This window comes from Olea europaea, chromosome 5, assembly GCF_002742605.1.
Source record: "Olea europaea var. sylvestris chromosome 5, O_europaea_v1, whole genome shotgun sequence".
Classification (NCBI taxonomy): Eukaryota; Viridiplantae; Streptophyta; class Magnoliopsida; order Lamiales; family Oleaceae; genus Olea; species Olea europaea.
In genome coordinates this window covers 11,204,254-11,213,382 of record NC_036241.1, presented here as the reverse complement: position 1 = coordinate 11,213,382, position 9,129 = coordinate 11,204,254, and the positions used below count along the sequence as shown (strand labels likewise).

Genomic DNA, 9,129 nt, shown 5'->3' with positions numbered 1-9,129 from the left:
GTAGATCTTCCATTACATTTGAATAAACACATTGAAAAATTACAAGTGAAGTTCTCTCTTTTACCTAGGATTTCATCTCATTTCTCACAAAGGCACAATGATAATGCGGCATACAGAAGATAATTTCACTTCATTTATCATTCACAGATTCACTCAGATTTATAATTTCATACCTTTTCCATTTCGACATGTCTAAATAATTTATCTGGAAACTAGTAAATTACAACTCTAATGGAATTTCAAGCAATAAATGTGAAAAGGAGATAAATTCATTTCAAATACGGCACCAAAGTAGAATGTATTTAATGATACAAAGGCATCCAGAAAGCATTAGGTAGTTACCGAGCTAACACCAGATTTTGCCAAACCAACTGCATATGTCATGAAGCTGGAAACTGATTCCGAATCGTCTTTACTAAATCCAGTTATGCCATCGATATTGCTTCGGTCGAAAGACAGTTAGGTGACTCGCCGGACTCGGCAGTCGACAGGCGGCAGCACAACCAGCACTCAGCAGAAGCAGACGCCAGAAGAAGGGCCAAGGAAGATAAGATTCGTGGTGAACTCACCGTCTCACCGTCGCCGTCACTCACCGGACGCCCGGACTGTGTCAATGTTGAGAGGGGAGTCACGGTGGCTTCACGCCTTCACAGTCGTGAAAGTCGGAGGCGGTTCTTGAATTTTCATATGAATTATTTTGGGAATTTAGGGATTGGATTGGATTTGATTTGGATAAATGGATTGATGGGTTGGGATTTATGTATTGTTGGGTTGGGATGGGTTTAGTTATTGGATTGGGCATTTCATTTGGGCCGGATGGATAAAAAAAAAAAAAAAAAAAAAGAGGCGAAAATGAGGCCCCCTAAGATCTTGGGCCTGAGGCGGAGGCCTCATTTGCCTCGGCCCAGGACCGGGCCTGAAGACAGTTAGGTGACTCGCCGGACTCGGCAGTCGACAGGCGGCAGCACAACCAGCACTCAGCAGAAGCAGACGCCAGAAGAAGGGCCAAGGAAGATAAGATTCGTGGTGAACTCACCGTCTCACCGTCGCCGTCACTCACCGGACGCCCGGTGCACAACCAGCACTCAGCAGAAGCAGACGCCAGAAGAAGGGCCAAGGAAGATAAGATTCGTGGTGAACTCACCGTCTCACCGTCGCCGTCACTCACCGGACGCCCGGACTGTGTCAATGTTGAGAGGGGAGTCACGGTGGCTTCACGCCTTCACAGTCGTGAAAGTCGGAGGCGGTTCTTGAATTTTCATATGAATTATTTTGGGAATTTAGGGATTGGATTGGATTTGATTTGGATAAATGGATTGATGGGTTGGGATTTATGTATTGTTGGGTTGGGATGGGTTTAGTTATTGGATTGGGCATTTCATTTGGGCCGGATGGATAGAAAAAAAAAAAAAAAAGAGGCGAAAATGAGGCCCCCTAAGATCTTGGGCCTGAGGCGGAGGTCTCATTCGCCTCGGCCCAGGACCGGGCCTGGTTCTATGGATGCTCTTGATTTTTTATTACTTCTAGAAGAATAAGTGGATTAAATATGATAACTATGCTGAAATTTTTGTGGCTGCAATAGCATATTTTAATGGCAGGAAAGAACAAGGAGATTTATCATGGTTGCAGAAAGTTGGGCCACTACTTTTCGGATTGTCGCACGAAGAAACCATGCCTGGTATGTGGCAAGGGAATTGAGAAATGCATGGAGGTTGAAAAGAAGACTAAAAGCTTAGGTCAACTATTCTTCTGTTGTACGAACGACTGCAGTCATTTCAAGTGGCTCGACGAAGAAGAACTTTGACAATTTCAGGGCGAGTCAAGTGCTCATTGGATGAATTGGAGTTATTAAGTTTGTTGAAGAATGTTGCTAAAATAACCGAAGAAAAGAAGTGGATATTTTTGTGAAATTTACTTTTTGCAAGGGAAAAGGAGAATCAAATAGTGGGAAACCGAATGGGGGAGCTCCGTGAAATTGAACGGCTTAGGTTTCCATTTGTGTGTAGGCTTCAAAACTAGGAATTAAGTGAATCCCAGTAACTTCAATGTTGTGTATGTAATTTGAAGTTTCTAGTGCCAATCCCCTATTAAACGTCTATGCTATTTGATATGAATGTGGTTTCCATTAATGTCTATAATTATCTTCATGTAATAGCTGAGTGCTTCATATCTGAGTAATGCATCACAAAAATGTTCAATTTTGTTTGATTTCCTGTATAGCATCCTTTCTGTTGGATTTGAATTTGTTAGTGAGCCTTAATATGTTTGATTTCTTTTATAGCATCCTTCCTGTTAGATTTTCTCCAACATGGATTACTGTTAAATATTTCTTGGACACTTGAGTAGCAAGATGAATCTTCAAGTTCTGCAGCGGAGAATAATGATCATGTGTAAAAAAATAATTTCCAGCTAAAGTATCCATAAACATGTACACCAAACTACTCTGCGTATTTGTGTACAAGATAGTTTCCAATAAAAGTACCCAAAAACATGTACACCAACACCAAACCGCTGTGCATATTTCATGAAGTGTACAAGATAATTTTCAGCTACATTACCTAAAAATATGTACATCAAAAACCAAAAGATAATATCTAGCCACATACACCAAAAAACAAAAAGACAAATATCACTTTATTGATTGTCTCTAGGTGTCTTTCAATTTCGCAAATTTCGCAAATTTCACTGTACGACGTGCTCGTGTCCTAGTAGACCCCAATTTGCCTGATTTCAGTTTTGCCTTTGTTAGCCGGTTGTCAATGGTGTCATCGACATTCACATTTATCATGTGAACTTGATGGTTGCTAGTTTGATTACAAACAGTTGCTGCTGGTCTAGCTCAAACATATCCTAGCCGCGATTCATGCTCCACCATGGGCGTTGGTGTTACAACCCACATTTTTATCTAGTGAAAGTCAATAGTGGAATTTTCAAAGTCCAGTCAAATGAGGACTTGTATGAAATAAATCATTTTTATTGGGACTTGATTGACCAAATTATTTTATTTGGGTCTATCTTATAAATATTAAATATTTTGAAGGTTAAGTTGGACAAAAAAAAAAAAAAATAATAAATAAATAAAAAATTTGGGATTTATTTATATATTTTTGAAAGTTGAGGATTTACTTGTATGTTGTAATTAGATTTAAGGGACTTTCTTTGCAATTGAACATGTGGGACTTTATATTCAACTTTGACCAACATTTTTATCTCAAAAACACGCACACACAGTGAGAAAAACGGGCAGAAGCTGGGACCGAAAAAAGGGAGAAAAATTGGGGAAAAAGGGAAGAAAAAAAAAGAAAGAAGAAAGGAAAGAAGAAAAGTGAAGAAGAAGAAAAGAGGTAAGGCTAATCTATTCAAGCTTGGGTTGAATTTTTCCATTTGTTTCAAGTGATAAAGTATTAATTATGTTAAAATTCTAGGGTTCTATTTTGGCTCGAAATTTTCAGATTTTTTTGAGATGAATACTATTTGGAGCTCAAGTTATTGTTTCTTGAATTTCTATCTACATTAAGGTAAGGAGATGTCAATTTTTTTTTGGGAAACCCTAGAATCCGATTTTGGAATTTTGATTAATTAATTGTGGAAATAATTATATAAATGGAATATTTCACTTGGAAGTTGATTTTATGGAACAAAATGAATATTAAATGGGTGGAATTGTGGTTACTAGTTTCACTTGATTGGAGAGTAAAATTAGTTTTAAACTTGGAAAGAAGGTTTTGTTGATGAATTAGTTATTAGAAAAGGAATTAGAAAGTGGGATTAGCTCCAATTGATCAAAAGAATATTTGAGAAATTCATTCGAGCATCGACCAAATTTTAGTTAAGTATTATAGAAGTAGATCTTAAAGTTTCTTAATTTAATAGTGGTTGATTAGTCATCTTGTTATATATTCCAGGCGGTAACGAGGAGATTGGAAGAGCCTATCGACCATCTTAGGTTTATCTTGTATTATGTGAGTGGATAAACTTATTTTTCAGAAATTAATATTATTTAATTTATATTAACTCAGAAAATTTATTAATTCATACAGTCGATTTGACAATACGATTTTCAGAATAAAGTTGATTTATAACCAGTTGTTTTTAAAAGTTAAATTCAATTTAGTAAATCATTTTATTAGCATGTTATTTTAGCATTAAATATTTCAGTATATTCAAAGTTATTTTAAAACCACCAGAAAGTGCCCAAGTGATTTTACTCTCGTCTGCACCGGTGTGAATGTGTTTTCACAGTGTATGACTTCATATGGTTATTTTACCCACTTTGCGCTAGTGTGAATGTGTTTCCACAACGTATGATCAGTATAGTGATTTTAGCCGCTCTGCACTATTGTGAATGTGTTTCCATAGTGTATGACCATTTATTAGTTCTGCGCGCGTACGACCAGAATTACAAAATTTCAGAATTACAGAATTTCAGAATTGAATAACCTTACTATGTATATCGAGATTAATCGATTCACGAGTATGGTTATTCCAGGTACATTTTTGGTGTGATGTTTCAGTATTACATAGCTTATCAGATTTTAGAAATGCAATATATAGAATAAAGATGTTTATGATTACAGTATATTTTAGTTTTGATAGTATTATCAGATTTTAAGCTATAGAATTCAGCTTATTCAGTTTAAAGAATAAATATTTTAGTTTATATGTCTGTGAAAAGAAATTTTATGTTATATGTCGATTTTCAGAAAGATTTTATGAATGAAAAATTATATTTTTATAAATATCCACTCACTGAGTTATAGGCTCACATTTTTATCACTATTTCTCTTATCTGATAGTAGCTGAGTTGAAAACTACTGGGCCAGTTGATCTATCAAGTTGAGCCCTAGATTGTCAAGCATTGTATGAATTATCTTTTCAGTTTAATAGTTCATATTTTGGGATAGACACCTCTTTTGGTCATAAATTAGTTCCATGTGTTGGACTTGCTATGTTTTGTATATATATTTTGCATTTTGGGTACTATGGTTTAGAAATTGTTGCAAAAGTCGAATTTTCAGTGTTGTATTTGAATAGTTGATATTTTGAGGGGCCGGTGTACCCTATTTTAAACTATATGTATATGTTTGGGATATTTGATTTTATTTTCAGGTGGTTTTAGTTCATTTTTCAGAGGGAACTCTGTCGAAATTTTTATAAAATTATAACAGTCAAAGCATGTCAAGTTTGCCTTGGTGGTGGGTTTGGCACTTCGTTGGTATCTACCATCGGCGCACGACACGTGTCAGATCCATTAGGGTGATCAGGACGGGTCGTGTCAGTTAGGCTGAACTGGAAAGCGTTATCCTTCACAGCAGTTCGGCCTGATGAAGTGGATATATGTTTTTGTGCAACTATTTTTCCATTATGTGTAAACCACATTCAATTATTAGTCACACTTTCCAACCAACATGTAGATGTATAAAAAGTTGAATTTGACATGTACATACTCGTACGTCCATGATTGTGTTGCATTTGGTTCCAATCAGTTCTAACTCCCTGTCACATCAATCCTGTTGGGAAGATAAGCAGCATTTTATCATATGAAAGAACACTAGAAAACAGAATATGTCCCAGTTTATGGATAAAAAGAAGGGAAAAAAAAGCTAATACCAACATCGAATGATGCATCTTTTTGTAAGTGATATTGCTCGTTGTAACTGGGAAAGCCGCTAGTTGAGCATGTCATATGCAATTGTTCCTTCCCCTGAATGTAGGTTTTCTCTTTTGAATGTACTACTACCTCTTCATTTGTTCATTTTCTCTTATTTACTTATCTTGTTCCCTTTTGTGAGATTGTCCACGATAGTGGAGTGATAGCAAGCATATCCAAACATGGCCATAATCACAAACCATTAATTGGGTCCGTGATACTATTATAACACCTCAGATATGTCTCTATTGTGTAGCAATTATCAACGAATTCTTCAGGATCATTTCTACATTCTCTAAAAATTGCCACAACATGCATGCAAGGTATGCCCGTAAGCTCTCACTCTCTATATGCACAATTCTATCTTGTAGGTCAATAACATACGTCCAAAAGCCATAATCAACTTGTCATTTCAGCCCCCAGATAAATGCAATGAGCATTTACGCGATTTCTCATCAATTTGGTCCAATTTTTTCTTAATCTTCGAACAAAACGTCCTATAACCTCATCATCATGTCTTGATGCTTTTGAATCCTTGTCATGAAGGTTGATTGAAGTGAAGTAAGCATTAATAGAATCATCTTCTCCCTTTCACTCCGCAAAGTCTTATTGAACACTTCACATCAATTATTCAGTAATATGCCGCCCTTTAAGTAAACCGAGAAATGTTATCTACTCCATTCTTGTGGGTGCCTCTTCATAGGCCAATTTATCCCACCTCGCTAAGTTGATAAATTTGCGTATCCATTATCTATGGTCAGCAACAGTGGTCAACTTAGCGGGATATTTTAAGCAATTTTTAAGAATTTTTTACTTGAACTCACATTGAAAAAGTTTGTGTACATATGCAGTACGTAGAATCTATGCTTAGCCTCAAGAAACAATTCAGCTATCACATTTTGTAGACCCTTCTGTCGGTCCGTTATCAAGGTCCAACTTGTCTCATGTCCAATTCTAATATCTTCCGAAAGATAGGTCAAAAACCATCGCCATGCTGGTATGTTTTCTTTCTGGACAACTGCATACGCAATAGGATAGATGCAATCATTAGCGTTAAGTCCAACTGTAGTTAACATGATCCTTAAGTGACAACTATCAACTCCAACCACCTTCCTTCAACCATTCCTGAAACCAATCTTACAACAGTTAAAGCATATGCACATGCCCTGGAAAACCTGATCCTGTAATACTATAATGACCGTCGAGCTGCATTTGTACCCAGTACCTCGATTGTATAAGAGTGCAATTGTATAAACTACTTTTTGCAAAGTCCCAACCACAACTTCTTTAGCATATCTCCGCATCTTCCATGCCACATTTCTACTAATATCTGTGCCCAGATCTTTCTTCACCGTTGCCAAAAGAAGCAAGGTCTTACAATTAGGGTCTGCTTTGAATTGTTTAATGTATTGATTCATAAAAAATATGTAATTGCAGTGTTTGTTAAATTGGACCCAACTACAAGTATGCTCTGAGGTATAAGATTTCACTTGTAACCTCTCTGAAGCATCCATCTTTGAAGCCCAAATCCTTCATTTACATCCCAATGTGCGGCATGTACCTTGCTTCGCTCGTTTACCCTGAACTTTACATTATACCCATTTAACACACCGCAGGTCTTGATTACCTCTCGGAACTCCAAAGCGGAACTGAAAATTTGCCTACCTCAAATTGTGGATCCTTCTTATCCGATCGAATGAAAATTTAGGAAATTTATGTCTACCATCCTTATTGGATGAACATTGGGACAGTAGTTCCTTTGACGACGGTATTTCCAAATCAACTACCTCGATATCATTCACATCATCCCCTTCAACTGAAACTTGATCTCCACAGATAACCAACCCCATTTCAATCCTGTCGATAGATTTTTATCATATTCCATGTCATCTTGATCAGACTCCAAATCGTTATCAAAATCCATGAAGTCTGGATCGTCCACATACTTTGTCATAAAATTAGAATATGTTAACCTATGGACAGTAAATTATGAAGAAAATATTTACACTGAATATATTCAATATTTACGTTGAAGGTGCACTCATATTAATATGTATAAGTAAGTAGGGCATACGAAGTAATAGAATTGGAGACATGTTCACTTGTGCACAAATAGATTGGTAGAACTTAAATTTATTCAGAATTCGAGTTCTTTGCATTGTTTGCCACATGTAATACACAATACATTATCCTGCCACTAGGAATTTAACATTACATTTTAATCATCAGAGATTCTCAAGTTCATTTCCTTTTATACAAAGACCATTTGACCTCGCATTCCAGGTTAGTGATCACTTGCCATGGCTTCTAGGATCGCCGTACACTAATAGGTCAAGTAAATAAGCTCATGGGCCCATGTTGAGTAGTCAATGATAAAAACTATATCATGAACTCGAACTTGGACCTAATCACTAGAAGACCATACCATTCAATTTCAATGAGATGACACAAAAATTATGAAATACAGGTTTCATACTAATCATAACATATGTCTTTCAGCAAGACAGCAAGAATAGAATTCTTAAAAGTAAAAGTTACTTTTAAGAATGAAATCCTGTGCCCTTGGTTCCGCAGTTGGAAGCCGTGGGCCAGGGAGAAAATTGTAATTGAATGGGAGAAAAAGCTGAAATTCAAAGAAGAAACAGCACTGATTGGTGGCAACGGATAGGCTGAGAGACAAGAAACCTTAAACGGGCCTCAATCGCCAGAGATATGTATGTTGGCCATGGCAGTGGCTTGGATTTTGTTAGCTCAAAAGAAACGGAGCTTTCTGAACCCCTTGTTGATTATCTCACTCTCACTGTTTTTCATTTGTTTCTTTGTGTATTTCTTGTGATACTTTAAATTGAGATAATTTTATGGTCTCAGTTTATATAGCATATTTGTTCTCCAAATTAAGGTTGTAGAAAATTAGTTTTACTTTGCCATTAACTATAAGAATTGAAAATGCTCTTGGTATTACATTGTACTTGACCACCATTGATTCTAAATTGAAGTTTCCACTTAACCTTTTAAATTATGGGATGTGATGCTGTGGAATTTTGTTGAGTGCATCCATTTTCTTTTAAAAATTAGGAACTCATGTGATTTTTCGAGTTTTCTTTACATATCGTTTGAAGACATCATGAGTCATCTTTCAAATGTTATAATTCTTTCTCACGTTAGATGTACGAACATGTAACATATTTCATGGAATTTACATTGTACAAAATGTAGTAAATTTTTCGCCACTTGTATAAAGAGGATTGATAGTTTGTCACTGCAAAAATTGTAATGAAATAATGCTTCTTCTTCCCCTAAATATTTTAGAACCAGCAGTCAATTGAAATGTTGCATGTAGATATGTAACTGACATATAACTGCAATATAATTGTTTAACAAATGAAACCTTGCAATTATAAACCTAGAAAATATGAAAACAACATGTGATAATTATGAACTTGCACTACTAATTATCAGTAATCGAAGTGAAGTAGATG

At 36.1% G+C, this 9,129-nt stretch overlaps 1 long non-coding RNA gene across 1 annotated transcript; it reads left to right on the top strand.

Annotated features, from left to right (window-relative positions):
- Nucleotides 1–3,247: 3,247 nt before the first annotated feature.
- Nucleotides 3,248–5,961, top strand: LOC111394955. Its single transcript, XR_002702772.1, has 3 exons — nucleotides 3,248–3,518; nucleotides 3,906–3,962; nucleotides 5,907–5,961. It is a non-coding gene; the product is annotated as an uncharacterized LOC111394955 (long non-coding RNA).
- The last annotated feature ends 3,168 nt before the right edge of the window (nucleotides 5,962–9,129 follow it).